At 39.4% G+C, this 23,633-nt stretch overlaps 1 protein-coding gene across 11 annotated transcripts in view; it reads right to left on the bottom strand.

Moving 5' to 3' along the window:
* Positions 1-23,633, bottom strand: part of ARSJ (arylsulfatase family member J) — a 90,667-nt gene that overhangs the window by 52,496 nt on the left and 14,538 nt on the right. The gene's annotated exons all lie outside the window — the stretch shown is intronic.

The following is a 23,633-nucleotide window of genomic DNA, read 5'->3' as shown; positions in this document are numbered from 1 at the left end:
ACCATTAGTTAGGCATTACTATTTTAAAGCTAGCAGAAAAACTCTCAGACTTTTCCAGTATCCCTCATGTATAATACAAACCCTAGAAAGCAGAATGATTGCATTGTCTTTTTGAGCATGAATAAGTACCACAGCCCTGACTCAGGCCCAGCTCTCACAGCGTGCACAGTCCTGAAGCCCCAGTGATCAGATTTCTGGTGATCCATCATGCATATGGGCTATGATTTAGCAGAGAGATTGCTAATATTATAACAACTGAGTCAGTCATCAGCACACACATGATGGGGCCTGGCTCTGCACCTCTTGGAAGCTGGAACACCTACAGTCCCATGCTGTGGCATTCATCTTCTAAGGAAGAGGAGTAAGCATGTATGGATGGTGAGTTAGGGTTGCCCTAACTAAAAGGCAATTTACAGTGAAAGATGTTTATGAGAAATCACTGAAAAGAAAGTGATAGTTTCATTGTGGATCTTTTGTTCAGCACTCATTTTCTGTCTATGCCTAATATTTCTCTGAAATGTTTCTGTCAGAAACTGAGTTAGTCAAAATATCTGGATATACAGGAGCACTGACATTTTGAGATACATTTTTTTTCCTCCACAGAAGCTTCCTCATGTCACCTTTTCACAGCGATTATAAAAAAATATTTTGATGAATACAGTTTTTAAAATACCCCTTGATTTGATAGTGGTAAACACAGTTATAGTACATACCTATACTGCACTTAGAAACTGCAACAGCAATATATTTAAAGGATAGGATAATAAATACTGCAGCACAGTCTACGAGAAAAGAATACGTATAGTATCCATAACATTAAAAAATAAATTCAGCATGGGCAGTAGTAACAAAAATTAAGCACAAGTCAGTTTTTATCACTTAGAGGCTACAAATAAAATTTACCAGCACACTGTAAACCAAAGGAGGCTTCTCCCTGATTGTAAGAACAGACAAAATTCTCGGCCATGAGTAGAACTGCTAGGTGCCTCATTACTGTGAATCCTTCTCAAAAATACTTTACTAAGTATTTTGTGGTAATAGGAGCTGGGATTTCCTGACATGTTCTGCTAATACTGCCAATCTGATTGGCCTACAGGGCTATCTACAGAATTACAAACATTAGGCTCTGCCTGCCCATAAATAACTTAGTCTGCCTCTATATGATGTCTGCTCGGACAACATCTTAGTAGGCAACATAGATGTCCTTCATGCCTTCCAAGCTGTAATAATTGTGTTAACTTCCATTTTATTCTTGGACTTTTGTTATTTTCACAGAACCAGAAGCTGTAGTCCAACTAAATAATGGCAGAAGCTTTGGGTGTTGTCTTCCTCTGCTTTAACAGCACTGTTTATCTTTGTCTCTCTGGAACTTTTTCAGAGCATTGTTTCTATCTGTAACTAGTTTGTGCATCTGGAGCCCTGCCATCCAATTGTCCCAGAACTCACAGGCTGGTGCTCAGACAGGACAGACTACAGTAGTTACAGTGCACTTCCAAAACTGTGGGTTTCTGGGCTTTACACTTTACTTTCATGAAAGAAATGTCGTGCACACACAAATATCCACATCATTTCCATGATTTGAGTATTGCATTTTTCTTTCACAACAGGTAAACTACAGCAAGGAAACCACAATGAATAATGGCAGTGCCCCACATTTCAGTTCACTCTTTCTTTTAGAGCCCTCAGGGGACTATGCTCAGAAGACACTTAATTTCCTTCCCCTTCTCTCTCCCCTCTGCCTTGTTCAGCTCTTTCAGCAAATTCCCCTCATTTGATCTGACTGAAGCTCCCACCCTGCTATTCTTGTTCAAAGTTCTTGCCTTCTTGATCCCTGCCAGACTAAAGACCACCACCCAGCCCCAGTTGGGCAGTTTCTCCTGTGACACTAATTTTGCTGGAAGTCAGAATTTTCTTTACAGTGATGCTGGTGTAATAGAAACCCTGCTACCTCTTTGACACAGAAACAGAATGTGAGGGGAATGGGCAACAGCACAGCACAATGCAAACTAAGCTGCTTCTTGACAAAGCTTACACAGCAAGTATGAAACTCATACAAAGTTAATTCACATTAAAAATTCATAACCAACATGCAGATTTCCCAGCCAGGGCTTTTCAATTATATATCCAAGCATGAAATTTCTACCCTGGTTATCTGAAAAATATTGAGCTAAAACAATAGCAAGAATTAGCTTCAGTTATTACACATTATTCTTAGTTATTACACATTATTCTTAGTAAAATATCTGAAATACAGCAGTGCATCTTGTTGCAGTAACTTATTCAGCATGCTGGTTATAATACACACAGAACAGTCGTGCTCAAATTCTGCTTTCACGTACTTTTGGTATGTTTCCCATATGTGTATGTGTCTGGTATTTACTGCAGATATGCTTCTGGATATACATACATGCTCACATACAAATAGATGTGTATATGTAAACTGACTTACGTAAATAATCACTTTTAAGTTAGAGTATTTCAACTGCAGAAATGTCTCAAAGGAATAGCAACCTATAACTATCAGGACACTCTTCACTATCACAAAAGTGGTCAGGATTTGCTCAGTCTTCTGTGCCACATGCCTTTCTAATAGATCCATTATGTGCCACTATTACTTTTCCAGTGAAAGGATTTTATTTTCAAAGGACTTTCAGATGTTTCATGAGAAAACAAAGCAATCTGAGCAAAAGACAGTGATCACATAGAAGTAAATGGCATAAGTAGCTAAAGGAGAAGTATTTCAACGTTACCATTTTGAAACTGTATTTAGACTGTGCAAGGGAAGAAAAAAATGAGCATGGCAAAACATGAAGGAAATAAGAGGCACATGCTGACTTTGGGAGAGTCCTCCAGACCCTAACGCATGAGCTCACTATCTGCCAAGAAATTTCTGTGGAATACATTCTGTGGATTTCAGTTTTCCACCACCAACTTGCTAATTCTTCAGAATGCTTTGGTTGAATTTAATCTCAAATACAGAAAGCAATTTATGATAAAGAATAGTCTGGAGCTCCTCATCATAGAATCATAGAATCACCAAGGTTGGAAAAGACCCCCAATATCATCCAGTCCAGCCTTCCACCTATCACCAACATTTCCCACTAAACCATGTCCCAAAGCACACATCTAAATGCTTCTTAAACACCTCCAGGGATGGTAATAACATCAGTAATCAGGTCAATATAAATAATAAATAATTTAATAATAACAATAATAAACATAAATGCTGATGAGCTGCACAAAGTAATTGCATTGTTTTTCAGACTTTGACCTTCATGGACAGTGTTTACGTAAAGGTGAAAGAGTGACAGTACTCTGTAAGAAGTATAGTTGTTCAGGACATGTGAATTCTTCCTATGTCCATACTGCCCTTTCTTCCACCCTGCCCCTCGAAGATTCCAGGCCATGCCTGTGCCTAGTAGATATCTGAAATTTGCAAAATGCCTTCTGGTCTTCTTAAAAACAACAACAACAGCAACAAAAACTAAGTAAAAATTATTTGAAATGTTCAGTTAATAACATACCTACTGAAAACTATAAATTACAAAAAGATTTTTGTTAATATTCCTCAACACTTGGGCATGTCTGCATGGTAGATTCTGTACTCTCATTTTGATCTTATTGGTGTGGAAATTGTTCAGATGTTTACAGTAAAAACACTGCAATAACTCTTCTAGCTAAGGCAGCTGCATAGTGCTAACTGACTGTTACAGCACTGTTTACTTGCCTGTAGTGGAAACTTAAAAGCCACGGACTCCCAGAGAGAGTATCCTGGTGACTTCATATGACCTTTGGTTCTTGAATGCAGAGAGAAATATTTTGGAGGTTTCTTAAATTAAATCAACAAACAAGCAAATCCTCCATCCTGGGTTTGATACTGCTTTCCAACATCATTTCCCTTCCTGTTTCAATCTGCAAGAACACACAGCTAAGCCAGTGGCTTGTATATTACTCCTACTCAAGGTGCAGCAACCATTAAGTTGCTAAAGGTCAACTACACATTCAGGTGCTAGAGTCTTCGTGGATATAAATCCCCACGGAGACACTGAAGTCAATTTGACCTGAACTTGAGGAATGCATGAACGTTTGGAGGTCTAATTTCCCATTTCTGATGTCCTTAGTAATGCTAAATTACTTTTCCACTTCTCATCTGAAGAACAAACCAAAGCACAGAAGTAGATCAATGATACCGATCTTTGTACATTTTCACTGCTATTCAACAAAAGCAGAAAGCAAGACTAAAGGTCTGTAAGGGAAAGAAGTTCTCTTGGCACGTCTCAACCCCAGGGTGCTTATGGAGTCTTAAACATGTTCATCAAACCAGTTTTCTTTAAAAACATCTTAAGGAGTTTTCTATTGAGCACTTCCCCCTTAACTTCATGGTAGGCTCTCCGTCAAGAAAGAAGCTCAGATGTTTTTGATTTTGTAATGTGAATGTAAAAAACTTAATTTTAAGCTTTTGTAATTTTAAAATACTGCACTAATTGTCTTCAAACCAGGATTCTTTCAAGGCTCACTGAAGATTAACAAAGAAGCACAGTTGTAAGTTTCTACTTTCAGGGACTTTTGCTAGCACGTAGAAAATTTATCTTTATTATGTTTGCGTATCTTTGGAAACGTTGAATGAGTTTTCTCAAATTTTAAACCATATTACAGACTAGGATTCAGAACAGATTACTTAAAAAGGAAAAGGAGTCAGAAAGTGATACGATTGATAGTACTGAAGTATGCATGCTGTATTAAAAGGAATCGTTACTGATCATTACACACTTCCTTGTTAAAGTAAGAGGTTTAACCGCTAAAGAACAGGTTGTGACACCCTACCCTAACTACTGTAAGGATAGTTTGAAACACAGCTATTTAAATTGAGTGAAGAATGCAGGAATCACTGACATTGTTTTGCGTGGAGGTTCCCCCTTCTCAGAGGTCCAAGCTTGTGGGGAGAAAAAAACACCAACACCCCACAAATGATTAGAAGCAGGACTCAACGACCAGTGGGAGCAAATAAAAAGAATAAAGACCTCTTTATAGTGGACTAGGCTTTAACATTCAGTTTACAAATCCTGATTTTTCGAAAAAGCTGTTACTTTGGGCAGATGTTTTTACTCTTACTTAGCTCAAAGTTGGTTTGAGCTCTGTCAGGTACTTGCTAGCAAAGCGGCAGCTGTGCAGAGGCCCTTCTGCTCCCAGCCCACCAGAGAGGCTGGGGAAAAGCACGGCAGCAATACGCAAACTTCCTGATCAGCCACTGACCAACATGAAAGAAACACAAAAATGTGATTTTGCACCCATAATATTTGCCATAAGGGCTACATGCTTTATATTGAATCTGCTCAGGTTTTTAAAACTCACATTTCTTTGGTGAGAGACAAAGCAGGCATTAGACATCTCAGCATTCTTCATGAATGTCTGCTTTAGACCAGGTTAACTAAAATCTGTCAATCATATCCTTACACTTCAGTACTGATGTCTGTGTCCAGTTCCATGTTACATGTTTTCTAAATGCCACCATAGAAGTCCTGATTTTTGAGCAATGTAGCCTTCCCAGAAACAATCTTGAGGAGCCCTGGGTCTGTACAACAGAGGTTAGTTTGTCTTTCAAAAACAGCAGCCTCTGCTGCAGTACAGGAAGATATTTTTCTGCTGTGAGTTCCAGATACTTGAGTCCAAAGTAAAGTTATAGCTAACATTTCAGTTCAACGTGTAGTTTAAACATGAGTGTGATTCCAGTCAGATAGATGCTTGAAACATGACCAAAGTAAGTTTGTCCCATGAATATGAGTGATGCTACGGGTATGGAAATAACTCACAAATCAGCCACGCAGCATTCTGACCTGGTTAAAATTCTGAACACTGTGGAGTGAAGGAAATCATTTATATGTGAAAACATGATCGGTCATAAGATCAACCCTCGTGCTAAACAATAGAAATTAAGGATATAATGAAAGAAATGATGTGTTGGCTTACGTTGCCTATTTTTCTCTCTGCTTACAGGTGTGTCTATGATATTCTGTGTACCTACAGTATTTTCCCAACGGTTTGAACTAGGCATGACATAGGTTTATTGACACGTGGAAATGTTACTATAGCTAGCAGGTTGCTTCTCCAAGATGGCATGTGCACGACTTTATGGCAGAAAGATCAGAGAGTTTCCTCGAGAGTATGGAGACAGTTCTTCACTAGAGATGAGCTATGGCTGGAGGGATCAGAGGAGCTGATCCAGAGCACTATGCCACAGTCTGCCAACACTGGTTAATTTTCTAGAAATTTGAGGATGACAAAGACCATCCATTTTCCAAAATAAACATGATCCTTATGATCCCCATGGCCCTGGTTCCCAACTGTTGAACTGATGGAATGTTCAGCATAGGCTGGAGTGAGACCTGGGGGGGGGATGTACCTACCTCACCCTTCTGCTTTGCTCCAACAGGAAGCCCAGGGAAGGCAGAGTGACCCTGAACACAACCCTTAGCCATGCAATGATTTATTAACAGACTAAGAATGTCACGTTTTTTGTTCAATTATCCTTTTCCAAGGAGCTACAGGCATTCAGGTATGCTTGTTTAACTGAATGGCATTTGGAACCTTAGCCTCAGAATTATTTGGAAATTCTGATCTCATGCAAGCCCTGACATTTGGTCATCTAAATAATGTACTTACACAACTATACTGCTTATACTGAGAACATATTTTTATCATCTGGCACCTAGAAATGCCACCCAGAGCTACATTAACAAAAATAAACATTTATCAATAGCAAGAATTAGAGAGACTTTGAGCGATCGTCTTGTGGTGGCTCGGCAGCCCCAAGACTCTGCCATTCCAAAGGAGGAGAATCAACACAGAAAATGGTGCTCCTTGTGGCTTTGTATTTGGCCAATTTTGCACCTTGAGGATGTGCACCAGTGGTCCTGCCTTTTATCTTGTCCACCTCCCGCTGACACCACAGTCACCCCAGGAGGGAGGCAGAGGATGGGGAACAGCAGGAAGAAATCTCTTGTCTCTAGGGTTGCTGGTTCTAAAGGAAAAATAGCTCACTACAGAACCAAACTGGGAGATAAAAGAAACACAGACCTTTACCTGCATGTCCTTCAGGTTAATCTCACTGTTTGTAAGGGGCACTTTGTACAGCGAAAAATAAAAATGGTGTAATGAAACTCAAGCAGAAGTTTCAACTTTAGATCAGCCCATGCAATTAGGAAATAATGCATGAAAACACTATTTTTCACAAAACACTATTAAGCTCTCATCATACCCACTACTAACCTTCCCTGCCACTGAGACAATTTATCTGCTCAAATGGGAGTATAAAAAGGGGAAAGGAGAATGTGGGAGTAAGAAGCAGCTGGAATGCATATGTGTATGTGCAGCTATTGTTTTCTTTGCAAGAGACTGCTGCAGCTGTGGAAACAGAGCACAGTGCTTCCAACTTTATTACTGAATGTTATTCATTTAGAAAAAAAAGAAAAAAGAAAAAATGTAAGATGGCATAATCAACACTCCAGGTTTCATGTCTACATGTAAATGACATGAAAACAATTTGAATAAAGGCTTTGTGCACACCTACCACAAATTCAGACCTTTCTACCAAATTCTGCGCTCTCAACAAAAACCCATTCCTTCAGATTTTATCCTTAATCAATGTGTTACAAGGAAAGAAATACACTGCTGTGAGTTTAAAGGTTTACTGGAGCTGTACAGTAAGAAAAGAAGGTCACACTAGCAGGCCGTCCCCGTATGTTTCTCTGAAGTTAAGGCAAGCAAATAGGAAAGGAAACCCCATTCATCAGTATGAGATGAAATTCTCCATCCTGCTCCAGTCCTTTTTGCAGGAAGGAAAGCAGAAGAATAGACTCCAAAGGGAGTCTAAAAGCAATAAATTGCAGTGCAGAAGAATTCTCCCCTCGGGTACAAAAATAAAATGGTCCACAGACTCTGTTGCAAGCACTGCATGCAGCTGGAGCAAGACCAGCGTGTCAGAACCGGGATACAGCAGCTGGCACTAGTCTCTGTGCTACAGCACATCTCTCCTGAGCACTGAGAGTATGTAGGTGGCCTTCATTTTACCCTGTGTGTGTGCACTGCTGCGCTTTGAGAGCATACAGCTCAGATACTATTAATATCCAGGACTAGGCATGTTTGTAGGTAGGGTACGTTTCAGTGACTCTTCAAAGCATACTGCCTAAAAGAATACATGTAAAGAGACCTGTGATATCAGACATGTAGAACAAAAGTAGTGCTATCTACCTGGGTGAAATATTTTGAAGTCAAAAATCTTGAGGTTTAAACTTACAATTCTGTGATAGCTTAGGAAAATATCAATCTAAATGTTGTAAAATGACCTTGAATTGACAGTGAGGGTGACTGAGGACAAAATGACAAGATACAAAGTAGAGGCTAACAACTACCATATCATTTTATATGTAACTTGAGAAAGATAATTGCTTTATAATTAAAGAACATTGTGGGACTTAAAAATCAGTTTTATTTGAAGACTCAGACACACTTAGAGTATTTTAGATATCTTCACACAACATCCAAATGGTGCAAAAGTTACTGTTTCCTATTAATGATTGAACAACTACATAAACATGGCATTTCTGAGTGTGACATTGGAGACTGCCACACTTTCATTGCTTTATTGATCTTAAGTATATCATAGGCTAGTAAGTTTCTTCCAAATCCTCAGATTAGGCTTTAAGACTTTAAATTAGAGATTATTACTGGGAGTATGGTAATCACACCACAATCTCCTTTTAGCATTTAGAATATTCCTATAAGTGTGTTCTATGATATGTCTGAAGCTCAAGTGTCTTAAGGCAGCTATTATGGAAAAGAGAGATTGAGTTCTAGCCCCCTTAACTAATATGTAGCTACTTAAACAGAAAAATCAATTCCATTAATTTCAATTGATTTTTTTTTTCCTCAGCATCATCAAGATACCAAAATGAGCCCCTGAATTAATGGATGAAACCCTTTTTCTATTGCAGAGATCGTGAATACTGATTAAGAAATATTGTTAGATGATTGCTTATGTCATCTCAACTTCACTGCTCTATTTGTTCTGCCTAATGCACTGTCATATAACATTATCACAAAATATGTACATTTACATTTACATCAGAAGAAAAAGATTATCTCTTCTTTCATCTCCCACATATCACACAGCAATCCAACATGGCAGGTTATTCATTTAGAGCAATGAGATGTACCTGAGCATTTATGTTGAGGGCTTAATTACACATTAATACGGCTGAATACATTATGAAATGATGAACTGCTATTCAAAAGTGAAAAGAAAGAGTGTGCAATCCCCTTATTCCACTTAAGCAATATTAAGTTTCACACTGATAGCAATGCCCACCCAGATACTTCAAGATCTTTAGCACCAGCTGCATTCTTGTCAGCAAGATAAAGATGCCTTCTGCTGTTGTCTCTACAGGTATCCTGGGACAGATGCATGCCAGAAATGGTTTCATGCCATGCCAGAGCTTCTGCTAGAATTGAATTCATTTTCCAAGAAAAGCTGCAGCCCTGACTGCATGAACAGTTTTATCCGGATTGAACTGAAATGCTATTTGACTTTTCAACAACACAGACAGTTTGCTGTAGTGATACTGGCAACAGCAGTGATACTGAATCATTAGCAAAAAGAATAACCTTGATGTGCAACAGAGGGCCAGGAAGGAAGAGATACACTTCCTTTTGGGTTCCGCATAGCTTTAAGCCTGAGCATTGAAAATGAATTCTAATTCTTCAGTCCTTCTGATGCTTCCATATTAGTTCCTTAGTCTTCTGCGTTTCTCATCCCTTCAAGCAGTGGTGGTACCGTGTCCCTCGTACAGTGCAGCACAGAGATAGTAGCTGATATTCAGTGGACTTTTTAGTCTTCAGGTGCAAACAAGGTAGGATGCAAAGGAGCATCACCTTGATTCTAAGATCAGCTGGCAACAGGATTTCTTAAAACACAGCACTTACAAACACCTACTTATTTAGAATGACTACTAGTAGTCATCTATACATTCTGTCACATACTGCTAGCTACCAAATGTGATCCAGCTGCCTCACGTAATTCAGACTGTTGATACCACTACTGGATTTCCTTCCTACTTTCCAATTCACTTGAGAAATATTGCATTAAAATCCTTTTTTTTTTTTTTTTTTTTTAAAGAATCAACCACAACATGCAAGTCCTCTTTTTGCCTAAGGTAACGGCTGGTGTTAAGTCAGCGTGTTCAGTTCCCGATGGAATCATGAGTTAAGATAATGAAGTATGTTATCAATCTGAGTCCCAGATGAAAGTTTCCTGATTGACAACATAGGAAAACGAAGCATCTTTGTTTATTCACACAGGAGATCCAAGATGGAAATCAAATGCTTTTGCTGCCATTATCTGAACAAATGGATGTAGATGTAGGTGTGCTTCTGTAACAAGGAGGAAGGAGTGGGGAGCAGTGTTTCAGTGCTGTCAGTCATTTACACGACAATTTTAAACTAACACAGAGATATCAAATACTGTATAATATGGCATAAAAAGGGAAGTTAAATGCCTGTATTCAAAGCATGATTTCTTTCTTAAGGGATTTTCAGATCTCTGGGAAGCAACAGAAGCATGAAGGCAGACTGAACTCTTTTTCCACGTATTTCAGAATGCTGTGGTGGTCTGTTTCTTACTCTGTTAAGAGCTCCATATGCTGGGACTGAGAAGGAGCCAAGCTTCAACAAATACTATGCCCAGCTCACGGCAACCCTTCCCTTATAACAGAAGAAAGTACTAAAATGTCCCTAAGATTCGGCTTACACAGCTGCATCAGGTAAGACAGCATAAGGCCTGGAGCCTGGCACTTCATTGGGCCATTATCTGCTTACGTACCAAATAGATCCAAGTTTCTGTCCTTGCATTTCTGCCCACTTTAGGAAAAGGCCAGGGAAAATACAAGGCAGAGTAGAAGCTGAAGTGAAACTGGGGATTATTGGCTATACACGTAATGCTGCAAGTGTGTCAAGCTATGGGTTGCTACAAAATTTCCTCCCACCATCCTGCTACACCTGCTCACTGAAGAGAACAAACTAGGTTAATATGGGGCTGAGGTTAACAGCACATCTGTGGTCTGAGCTTTCAAGCAACTGAATAATGAAGTGCTTTGGACTAACTCTTCTTTATTTCCATCCTATACTCGAAGGAAAACAATGAGTAGCTCTGTCTTGAATGTCACTGGTGCACTCTCTAATCCCTTCTAACAATCAGTAATTTCTCCTTTTTTTTTTTTTTTCCTCCATTTTCTTGCTCCTCTGTAATATCTTGCTCTACTGGTTGCATAGTGGAAGTATCCAAAATCCTCACGGAAATTGAGGCTCCAGAGAGAAATAAGGCTGGATAATAAAATGGAGTATTAGGTTGGGTGGGAATGGAAACAGGTGCCTACACAGTGCAAGTCCAAAAAAAATCCTGAAACAACATCTCTTACATGTACAGCAATTACGTCTAAAAGCAGTCAAAGCATCTATAAAATGATTTCTATGATACATGAATGTTTTAATGAAACTACGCCTTACTTAAGTTGTTAGTAGGTAATTTTGATCCCAGACAAAATACTTCTAGAATGACTCACGTAATGGAGTGACACCAGTATAAATGAGGTGGAAATTGGACATATACAAAGTTTTGGCAGTATGCTTTCAGTATATTAAACACCAAATACAATCAATGCTGTCACTGTTGTATGCTTGCCTTCTGTGGAGTTTTTTCCCCTTTGCATGAAAACACTGATTTGATAGAGTGATATTAGCATTACATACCTTATGATAAGTGATTTCAGGACAGATACCTCCTTGGAAACACAGACCACACGTACTGAGGCAAGAGGCATACTCATAGAATCATAGAATCACTAAGGTTGGAAAAGACCCACAGGATCATCCAGTCCAACCATCTGCCCTTCATCAATGGTTCTTGCTAAACCATGTCCCTCAACACAACATCCAAATGCTCTTTAAACACCACCAGGCTCGGTGACTCCACCACCTCTCTGGGCAGCCCATTCCAGTGCCTGACCACCCTTTCAGAGAAGTAGTATTTCCTAACGTCCAGCCTGAATCTTCCCTGGTGCAGCTTGAAGCCATTCCCTCTCGTCCTATCACTAGTCACCCAGGAGAAGAGGCTGACCCCCAGCTCACCACAACCTCCTTTCAGGTAGTTATGGAGAGCAATAAGGTCTCCCCTGAGCCTCCTCTTCTCTAGACTGAACAACCCCAGCATACTTATAAAATTGTTTGTATGTCATCCATACTTATAGAATTTTTCACTATATCAAGAAAGAACTTCAAGGCAAACAGCAACTTGGCAGAGGGATTACTGGCCTGATTCACACAAGAAAGCCAAAGATGAAGTTTACACTGACTTCGAAGGGTACTGGTTCAGGGCTCCAACTTTGGTCCTTTGGACCTAGCTGCAATTTCTATACCTACAAGAACCCAAATGGTCAGTACCAGATGGACAATTGTGCGTGATTCATTTTATTCTACAGTCAAACCCAAAGATATTCGTATACTCACACTTATCTCATTCAGATGTGTACCATTCTTATTGCTGAGTTCACTATGAGCTACCCACATATATTATGCAAAAAAGGGCATGCAGCAATTATGGTGTTGTGTCACTTATCGACTGCATATATTGTCACAGCTCATGAATTTCCATCACTAACTTCAACACTTGGCAAAATCAATGTAATACTGTAAATCAAAATCAATTAAGAAAAACTGAAGTAATCTGTCACCTTTTGGAATGTGTGGCATTTACCTTTCTCAAGGGTTTCTCTGGAGTCATGAGAATCAAAATCCATTTAAAAATTAGAAATAAAAGGCAAAAGTAGTAGTTATTTGGGAAACATCAGTTATTAAGGAGAGAGGAAAGCATTTTCAGCATTTAGTAAAGCATATGTTTCATTGAATAAGTATAGAGCTCTGACACTGGAAAACCCCTTTGATTGGATTTTCCACATCTTAATTTTGTTACTTAATTTTTGTAAATGAACTCCCTTAATTCCCATAAATTCCACGTAGATAGAAGAGCTTTCTGGAATGGGATGGATTAAAACTCTTGCTGTTTTCTGAACTGATGCTTATATGCACTTCCACTGTTTGCAACACCACAGGAATTTAGAAACCAGACTGTGAATACGTTCGTACCTAAGACACAAATAGGTGCCCAATGGGATTTTCAAAACTACGTCCCTAAATCTCCAAAAAAGTAATGCAAGTTACTAAATACACAACTAAAAAGTTCACTGATTTCCAATCTGCATTACTAAGCTTCTCAATAACTTCATAAAATCTGGATCTTCAGGGTTTTTCTGCAACCCTTACAATACCAGCCAGAACAACTGCATTTGTTAAGGCAAATACAAACTTAGCTATACTTTGGTGTGCATGGGAAAGTCCTTAGAAACAGCATGGCAGTTTTTAAACCAGGAAAAAATCGGTACACTGACCTATGGACACTTATTTTGGCAAAGAGGATGAGTGAATTGTTCTCTCTTTTATTTTATAATGTTCTTGCCACAATAGAACTATATTATAATTAAGGAAATGTTTTTTTGTTTGGTTTGGTTTTTGTTTTTGTTTGTTTGTTTTGCAAAAGGCCAACAAAAAGTTGGTTTTCTCAATGTTTCCAAACCAAAACAATAATCTTCAAAGTAAAAGGAATTCCTACACCTGATCTTCAAACTTAGGATTTCTTGCAGGAGCCAAACATTTGTTAAAAGAGAAAATAACAAGACCACAACACATCACACCTTTCCAAGCACAATTAGCTACGTGGTAATTACTCAATCAGTGCCAAATAACTTGTCATCAATGCTTTTTTAAAGTTGTGAAGTTAATAGCCATGGGAATAACATCAAAATTAACAGAATGCTGCCATGCTAAACATGAAGCATCACCATTCACGGTTTATTCCTCTTAGTTTTAATATTCATCTCCCTGTGGGAGAGGAATATGGGATCTGTAAATGGAAGGAGAATAAAGAAAACAAGGTCTCCTTCGTATATGCCGTGAATAAGGAGACAAAATATTTCTTTCTTCTCTAGGAGTCAAGAATGTGTTAAGGGACGGAAAAGTAAGCACAACCAAACACATACACAGCAATTTGTTGACAGTGCATAGTATTGTCTGCAGTACAAGTGTGCAATATCACACAGAGCTATCTTCAAGGATAAAGATCTTGAAGTGAGACAACAGCACAGCGCATCAGTTTCATTAGTATAAGGCTTTTCCCTTCACTTGACCAGGGGTAACGCAGCACCAAAGAACTGTAGAATGTGCCTTGGTCTTCCAGTCTCAGCCTTGGACTCCAAAATGGCATACAAAAAACCTGCAGTTAAGTTCAATGCCATAGAGATGGAAAATAAGAGAGCCCTCAGAAAGCCAGCTTCACACAAGGCAAAGCAAGAATAGCAAGAAGACAGTTCGGTGCACGATGGCAACTGGTTTCCAGTAACAAGTGCTCCAGTGTTGTGTCTTGACCATTTTTGTTATATCCATCCATATCTATCTATATGTTCTATCCATCTATATTAAGCAAACCTGAAACTTATTGTACTGCACTTCTTTACCATAACACAACTCGAGTTCAACAAGTCATTGCCAGCTTTGCAAATGCTCACTGAGACTATCAAAGATCAGTGAACTAGGTTTCTCACAAGGGAACAACAATTTTGTGGCAAACTAGTTTTCAGCACTTGGTCACAATGAATATAGCTTGGAAAGGACGCATCCAGCCTAGGAACAATAGAACTGAAATACACTCCGAAACAGTACACACCCTGAGGCAGTTGCTGAAAAAGCATGGTTGGACATACTTTCACTTGAAATATTTAACTACTTAGATTTGGTTATGTGCTATGAAAGAAAGTTTTACTCTGACATTTCAGTTTTTTGGTATGCCACATAAGCTCCCTTTCTCCATTTATTTTCACAGCAATATCTAAATATTTTACGAACGAGAGGTCTTTGAACTATGTTTCTCTGACCCACTGACCAATTCTCACTTGTCTCTTTGAAGTTGTATCACATAACCTATGAGAAATTAATCATCCTTGCCTACCAAACAAACAACTGTATTTCCATTTGTTGCCAATGCTCTAGGTCAATTTAAAGGCCAGTGCATTTTCACTTACTAACAAGAAGTTGCGCAAACTCAATTCATTTTTCATCTATCTTAAGTCAACCACTCCCAAAGTCACAGTCAGAAAAGGAATAAAGGAAGAATATCTTCTCTTCCATTGTGGTTAATGTAAACTCTAAATTCCACTAGAAAAATAAAAATATGGCTGTGTATGTCCACATATCTGACTGTGTGGAATTATAGGTGACGGTGATGCACAGGTTTAGGGGATCCCAGGCTAACATTCAGTGCGTCATGAAAACGCACAGTTTTGTAGTGTCATGAAAAGATAAAAAAGTATCTAATGAAGGACATTTTTTAGCCTATCAAAGTACTTCATAGTTAAGCATGTGTGGATTAACTACACTTTCTGGAATCTTCCAAACTTTTCAGGTTCAGAAAAAATGAAAGTATTTTTTTCCTCCACTTTTTTACATGACTCTACTCTCATTCCTGAGAGATGAAGAAAAAACTCATGCTTGAAATTATGGGCCGGTTGCAGTTCTCTAATCTAATCTATTATGATTGGTTTGACAAGGAAATATCCGCTTTTCTTCTGAGATTACCTGCATTCCCTTAACAAAAGCTGGAATAGCTGTTCAAACTCTTTTGCAGTTGAACTCAAAATGAAGACTTCAGCTTCACTATGATTTAGCGTATTTTCTTATGACAAAACCTAGTCTTTACTTCATTTGTTCCAGAAAATCATCGCTATTCCTGCCAAGCATATACACATGCTTTGCATCAACTACATTTAGGGACGTTAGAATCCAAGCCTTGTGGGGTCCCTGGGATCCCCAGGCCCAATATAAAATGGCCTTCGGAGACTCACCTACAAGAAGTTCAGGTAATTGCCTTCTGCTCTGGCTTATACATTTTTGTTTGTTTCTCCATAGATGTCACTGCTTTGCCCAAGGTCACCTACTTTGGTCCCTGCAAGTCTTCAGGAATTCCCTGAGTCTCCACAGATGTCATTATTCCTGTATATTCCATATACAGGACTTACACAGAAAAACTCGACAGACAGCATCATATTTCTGCATTCAAGCTCCTGATTCTGATAACGGTCTCAAAAGCAGGTTCTTTAACATTAAACGTTAGGGTTTGTTATGCCTCTTACTTTAAGGAAAAAAAAAATCACCTGATTTTTCTCTTCGCCTCACACATCAGTATGAGAAGGAACACTTCTGAAATCTCAGTAAGAGGAAGTTACCTCCAGCTAAATTACAACAGGACACAAGCAGAAACTGAAAAACGAGCACACCATTCAGATTCATGCAACTTCTCATATAGATACTGATAGTCTGGTGCTAAGAGACAGACTCCTGGAGATAACAAAACAGAGAGCAGCGCAATTTGCAAATCCACCTGTTTTTCTGTTGCTTTTCTTGCTGGAAGAAAAAATGTTTGTCTTTCTTGCTAACTTCTCTTGGGATTAAAAAATAAAGGAAATTTCTCATTCTCTGAGTCTACAAATTGCAAGGTGTGTTACTGCGACAGGAAAAACAAAACAACATCCTAACAATATTAAAAATTTCAAGTGTGTGACTATTATGGAGATCTTGATTAGCCTACAGATGGGAAAAGAATACTTAGATTAGCTTGCTGGACAAGTGGAAACACATGAAGCAAACTATACCTTTTAATAAAAGCCAAAAATGCATATATGCTGTCTTTCACCCTCTCACCAGAAAGAATGATTTCTCCCACTCACTCCCTCAGGAATGTGCTTACAAAATTCCACTTCCCCTGACTCAATTGCTCCAACTTCAAAATTCTTCCCAATTATGGCCATGTTTTCAGTGGCTTGTTTAAATTGTGTTTGATGGCCTCCTACTACCTGCATAGTTTATTTTCTAGAAAAGAAACAAAAGAAACGAAGCACTATGTCTGCACATCACACTTTCCATCCTCAAGCAAACTGGCAGCTAAGGAAGCAAAGTACAGATTTGGGAAATGTGGAATCTCTACTGATTTGTCTCAGACTTCCTACAAAGTACGTATCTTTGGACATGTAGAACAAACTATAGGGAACTCTGACTGCGTTAAAATGTTACTGTACCTTCTTGAGATGTTCCTCTCTCTACCCTCTCTCAGAGACTGCTCACCCCAGAGAACATTTGCCTTGGTCTTAGCAGAAAGCTACTTTAATGACAGCTGAAGCAAACAGCCCAAGTTGTGGCTGGATCTTAAAAAGAGAGAACTACACTCTCATTTGCTCCCTGTAGTACAGAGCAGTAACCTCTGGTTTCAGAAGGAAGACAAAATTCAACAAAGCATCTTAGGTCACACAGCTAGGCTCAAATAAATTTGACCATCACAGCTCTTCATTCTTATCAAACCAAAATAATAATCCAGTTCTCCTCTCACAGAACATTGTGATGTGAGCCTTAATGATGTAGCTAAAACTGTGTGAAAACCTTTGACAGAAGCAGCTATGAAGGGCCAAAACTGTGGTCTGCTTTAAGACCTGAATAGCAACAGTTTCCACGGTTCATTGACTTCCCCCAGAGTCTGTGATGACAATTACAGATACGGAATTTCTCATCTTTACCCTCTGAACACAGCTTTCAGAAACTCCTAACCTGAGCCAGGCTGAGAGCACAGATTACAGGGAAGGACAGAAGGAGGGGGAGGTCAGGCCCATCTTTCTGACTTCCCCATTTCTCACTCACCCATCCCACGAGGCAGCACGTATTGCCTGTGGCTCTTTGCCCCACACAAGCGCAAGCAGCCCAGCCCAGCATCTCCCTCCTGGTGCCCCAGCCGACAGCAAAGTTCTCTCTTGGCTCTGCTGCAGGCTGTCCTCCTGCTCCACTGGCTCTTGCATTATCATCCACCTACGCAGATTAAGATGCGTAGTGCATGGTTTCTTTTCCTCCTCACTTCCTTAAATAATGAATTGATGAGGTGCAAACTTAAGAGGCAAGTGGTATCAGCAAACTCACAGAGTCTGTGAACATTTTTTCTTAAACCATAATGGCTGTGTGTCATACATAGTAAATAGGTTAAGTCATCTACTTCAGTGAAAGGAAGCAATCTGTTCTCTCTCTGTCATGTTTCCTGTCGTGCCAACCTCCAGGTGCCCCATGTGAGCAGAAAGCGCTCCCTTTTTCCAACAGGATCTTCATTCCCAGCAGAGGATGCAGAACGAGAGGGCAAATACAGCCAGCTATACTGCATTCACTTCTCTCGGCTTCTTATTCATTACCTGTCTTCGGGTGCCTATCACTTACTTCAATGGACTGTCTGGGTTTATTTAGATTTCTTTACCTAAACAACTCATTTAAGGAAATCCACATTGTTACTTACAAGTGTATTTTGGAACATTTGTATTACAATCTCGTACATAACTGCTTTACTGACTTTTAAATTCAGTTTCATCTATTAACAAAACAAAGGCAAATTAATGTAACAACAAACTAACAAATAAAATGATGCGTCCGAATTGCACACCAATTACTGGGAGCAGTGCATCCACAGACAAATAAGAAAATTAAGATTCCACTTTGGAGATGGATGACAATTTTCTCTCTGGCTAAGGTCTTCCACTTTCCTTTTTTCCTACCCGTGCCACAGAAGAGAGGGACCCATATCTGACATTATCAACGTACTGCACGCTACTTCTGGCTCTTTGCCAGACTTTTAAGACTGTTGTGTGCAACCGAGAAGTCATGATGAGTGTAGAAAATGTAATTGTCTCCTAAATGCCATTATATTGCCTTTATTAACTTTCACATGCATGGAGAAGATGTTGCTGTAACAGAAGGCAGCATGGGCTGAGCCTGATGCTGACATCACTTCCTCTACAGAATGAGAACGCAAAGGCAACCAGTCAGTATCACTACGTTCTCACTTCACTTGCATGTGTTGACTCAGCGTGACCCACACAGCCAGCACTGGGGTGGGAAATGAAGTAGAGGCACTGGTAGTCTTTGGCTAAGAAGCTGACACAGGATTTGTCTTTCACCTTGCATTTCAGAAATGCAAGAATCACTAAAATAAATCTTTGTTTATACTGATTTATATTTTTCAGTAAACTCTCTGGAGTTTATTTCCATGTTATCCCTTCCCTTCGCTAATGTTTCCTAAAATGACTGAAAATTACTATATGAAATCTGCAGTGTTTGGGCAATTTGCATAAAATATTTTAGTATGCTTTTAAAGGATGTACAGCTAAATTTATGCTCTGAGCCTAGTTCGTTTAGACTCAAAATCTGAATGCTTTCCAATATGAAGTCACTACCTAGTCTACACCGGGCCACTGTAAACCTGGAATATTTCCATTCATGTCAGTGCAATTGATGTTAAGTTCCTAATTGCAAAGGGCAGGAGATTTTGATGCATTGGAGGTTTGGGAGCGAGACAAGTTGACTGCAATTTAAGCACAGTTGTCAAAGCCCAAATGGGTGAAAGATTCAATTGAAAAGAAACCTGTTTATGCAGGAAAACATTTTTAGTTTGGATCAGCACAGCACAGACGTACGCAGTTTTCTGCATGGCATTAGCAGCTGATAAGCCCAGAGCAGACGGCTGAGAGGAAATATTTTAATGCCATGCCTTCCTGGCCAGTGTTGTATCAGCACCAACTGTTTCAGACATTTTTTGCAGCATGGTAATATTTGCAAGTGCTTCCTTCAAAAAAGAGCCAAATTTAATTCCAAGTGTGCAGGACTGTTTTGACACAACTGATCAGCTGCTAGCAAACAGAGCAGATTCGGGACACACTTCTTCCATTTGCTAAATTCAAAATTTCCCACATGCAAGCCAAGGGAATTAAGCTTGACAGGGGTAGCCAGCTACTGTGGCCCTGTACGTTTGTTGCCAGCAGACTGAAAGTTCAAGGGTGACAGCAAATTTATTTTTCAGAGAAGAATGGTGACAGAGAAAATGCAAACTTATACATCTCCCTTGCCTAGTGTCTTTTCTAGATACCAAAACTTTACTTGGCTTTCTATATTCCATAATGTTCCCGTTCAGAACAGACACAAAATAGCACTTGCAAAAACTACTTCCAATTGCATACACGATGATTTGATATAAATCATTTTAAAACTAAAACCCTTCTGCCACGACTCTCATTTGGATAACAATTCCTAATACAGTAGTTGCACTTCACAAAAATTAGGTCAGACAACACAGTAAGAAGGCCCAGAGACCTCTATTCTACAGACTGTATGATCATCACTGTAAGAAAATGGCAGTAGCTCTCTGTAAGAGTAATGCATTTTTGAGCACAGCAGTTTTTCTTCTAGGAAGTCTCCTCCAAAGGCTGGGTACTTCTGGAGTGCTTGTTTTTAATAGTGAAGTTTTAAAATCCTCAGCACTCTCTTCTGAGAATTACAAGTAACAGACACAGAATTTTACTGAAGTGTAGTAATGTGCAAAGAATGTGGCCAATTCACAAGGACGTATTTGTTACTAATAATATAGAAAAAAAAAGAAAAATGCTGATGTGCAAAAAATAGGAATTACTGCCAGATGCTACCCTCTTCCAGGAATGCTAGCTCAAATGAAGAAGCTGCCAATTTCAGGTTTTAGAATATAATCTTGATGATTTCAGGCTAGCAAGGGATTATTTTACCTACCTTCTTCATCATATCCATGCTCTTGGAGAGGAAGAGGGCAATTAAGAACATGGAACCAAAATCCAGTTCTCTGGTAACAGGCGACAATTCCATTTTTGCCGAACATGATTCAAATGAAAATAAAGGGTATACTGCTAATAAAAACAGGTATTAGCCATAGCAGAGGAAACACCTGGGGCATGACTGATTGGCCACCTCTGATCTTTAAAATCCAACAGTAATCTTGCAGGAAAAAAACTCTTGCTGTTAAAAACCACATGTCTACTTCAAAAGAACTGAAAGCTTCAGAAGGTCTTTTAAGAAAACGCTTTGGTATGTCAATGAGGAGAAACTCCTCTTTCCATTAATCCATCAAATGGCTCTTTCCTCAGCAAAGCAACTACAGTAATAAGAATATTAATGAGTACAAGTGTACCTGTATTGTTGAATACTGTCAGGAGCTGTACCTGCCTATTAGCTTCGCAGCCTTGCAAATGATTTATCATCACCTTGATCTGCAATAGAAACAATTTCTTGCAAAGAAATACATTCAAGCAACTTGACCTTGAAAGTCTACGAGCCACAAAGTTTAGCCCCACCTACAGAGAAATTACAGCTTGTAGAAGACAAATCAGGATGCATTTACATGGTCCCTCCAAGACAGTCAAAACAGATAATTACTCAGTTTGTTATGAACCAGAAAAATGAGGAAGGGAGAGCAGAAAAAAAAACAACAACCAAAACACAATCAAACCCCAAACAAACACACAAGGCTTTAAAAGCCTGTAGCTAAAAAGGCAATCCAAAAGGCCAATATGACTTCCTTAACTAATCCTGAAAATATATTCAGGAAATTCAGTTTCAAGTTCTAAGATGAGGAATTTGGAACAAATATGTTTAAGCTACAGGCTTTTTCATTCTTAAAATATATCCTTGAGGAATAAGTAAAAGCAATTGGGTTTGTTACTTTTATGGTGATTCTTTTCATATGGGCTATAAATACATTTTCAAGGTGAAATTTATACACACTAAATTTCATTACCCATGCAGACTACAGTTTGTGCTAGTAGAGCTGCTGCGCTGCATTTTAGACAGGAGGGTCAAAATCAAACTGAACATGAATGAGAGGAACAGCCTGAACTAAAATGGAAGGCAACTGCAAAGCAGGGCTTTTAGGCAGCAATAACCGACTGCACAAGAACATTTTTTTTTCCTCACAGAAACAAGATCCTGGTCTTACTGATAACTCAATGTGTAGACAAGTCAGCAGTGATCTGATGTTGTGGGGAAGAAAAAACATCCTCTTATAAAGATGCATAAAAGAGACTGGTGAAGTAAAACATATGACAGTCTGTTCAATGCATGGAAATACAACAGCTGACAAAGGATTTCCAGATCTGCTAGAGGAAAAGGAAATGCATTTGCTTCATATCCAAATGTTCAGACCAGAGAGGGAACATACCTCTAACACGGCCGGTTCCTTTTTAAGTATCAGCATGGCTTCAGTGCACTCTGACCAGCACTGTACCACAGCGTGGGTGCTCTACCGGGAACAAACCCATGGGGGATAATCATCAGCTTCTAGTTTGCCAATCACAGTTTAACCAGTGAAGACAGCACAAGATCTTCTGTTCCTGTGACATTTTCTACCCATCAGCAGTGGAAGAAGAGTCATACACTCTACGATACACAGATGCTTTGGCCAGATTTTCCGCTGAGGTGAATTCATGCCAGTAAAGGAGTCACATATTGCCTTCAATTGCTCAACAATTAAAATGTTTCAGAAACTTTGGGATTTAGAACAAAATAAAGTGGCAGTACTGGTCTACTAGAACACTGTGTCCTGTTCTGAGCATGACTTTTAATAAGATAAAATGTTCAGAGGAGAACATTAGGAATCATCATCAGTATGTAAACCAAGATCTTTACAGAAAGATGGCAAGAACTGATCTTACCCAGGCTAGAGAAGAGCAGAGACACGATAATAGATTTTGGACGTATAGAAGATTGATCACCTTTTGTAGCAGAGGAAGTCCTTCACTTAGGAATCAACAAGAGATCATAAACCTAAACTGAAGCAGGATAGAAGTTAGGCAATAGAAAAACTATATAACTGAAATTATAACTAAGTCTGCCTGGGGGAAATCTTTGTTGAAGATTTAAGAGACAAGTTAATTCCAAATATTTTAGTGATATTTTTGTTGCCATTTCCTGAGAGGGGTGGGTTAGGGAATTTATTATTTCTTAAATCCCTGCTTTCTGGAGGTGACTGTATGGATATGGAAATGCCAGCTTGCTCTCACCATTCACAGTTGGCTAGGAGCAAGACTACTTCAGTTCAGGAATCAAACAGGATCATCAACATAGCCTTCACTGTGCCCACATCAGTCAGCTGAGCTTTGCTCAGACCCAGCTCACCTTGCTGCGCAGCAAGAGCAGCTGGATCCACATAGCATGGCTGAAAAAAAACAAGCTGAGCAGCGCGGTGCTTCATTTGTTCCTTCAGCACAAAGACGGCCAGCTCCGCACTGCTACTGGAACACTGGCAGCGCCTGCGGCAGCCGGCTCCAGCACAGCCAGGCAGCGCCAAGAGGGGCTCGGGCCAGGGCGCTGCAGACGTACGCCGTACATCTGTGCTGCCGAAAACACCTTGTTCTCATATCAGACTGCAAACCAAAGTGTAACAAATTCCCCTACGACAAGCTGGCAGTAGCAGAGAAATAAATTCCAGGACTTGTAGTAAATCAGAGAGGCGTGGCTTGATTCAAAAAGAGAAGGGCAAACTTGAAAGGTGAATAAACATGCCTATATGTCACACAGCATATGATATCATGTCATATCTAATTAGAAACCCCTGAGCTGTTTTCAAGTGCCTTAGGTTTGTTTTCTTTCTGAAACAC

This window comes from Gallus gallus, chromosome 4, assembly GCF_016699485.2.
Source record: "Gallus gallus isolate bGalGal1 chromosome 4, bGalGal1.mat.broiler.GRCg7b, whole genome shotgun sequence".
Lineage (NCBI taxonomy): Eukaryota > Metazoa > Chordata > Aves > Galliformes > Phasianidae > Gallus > Gallus gallus.
The sequence above is the reverse complement of the archived record's forward strand: the minus strand, read 5'-3'. Positions and strand labels throughout refer to the sequence as shown.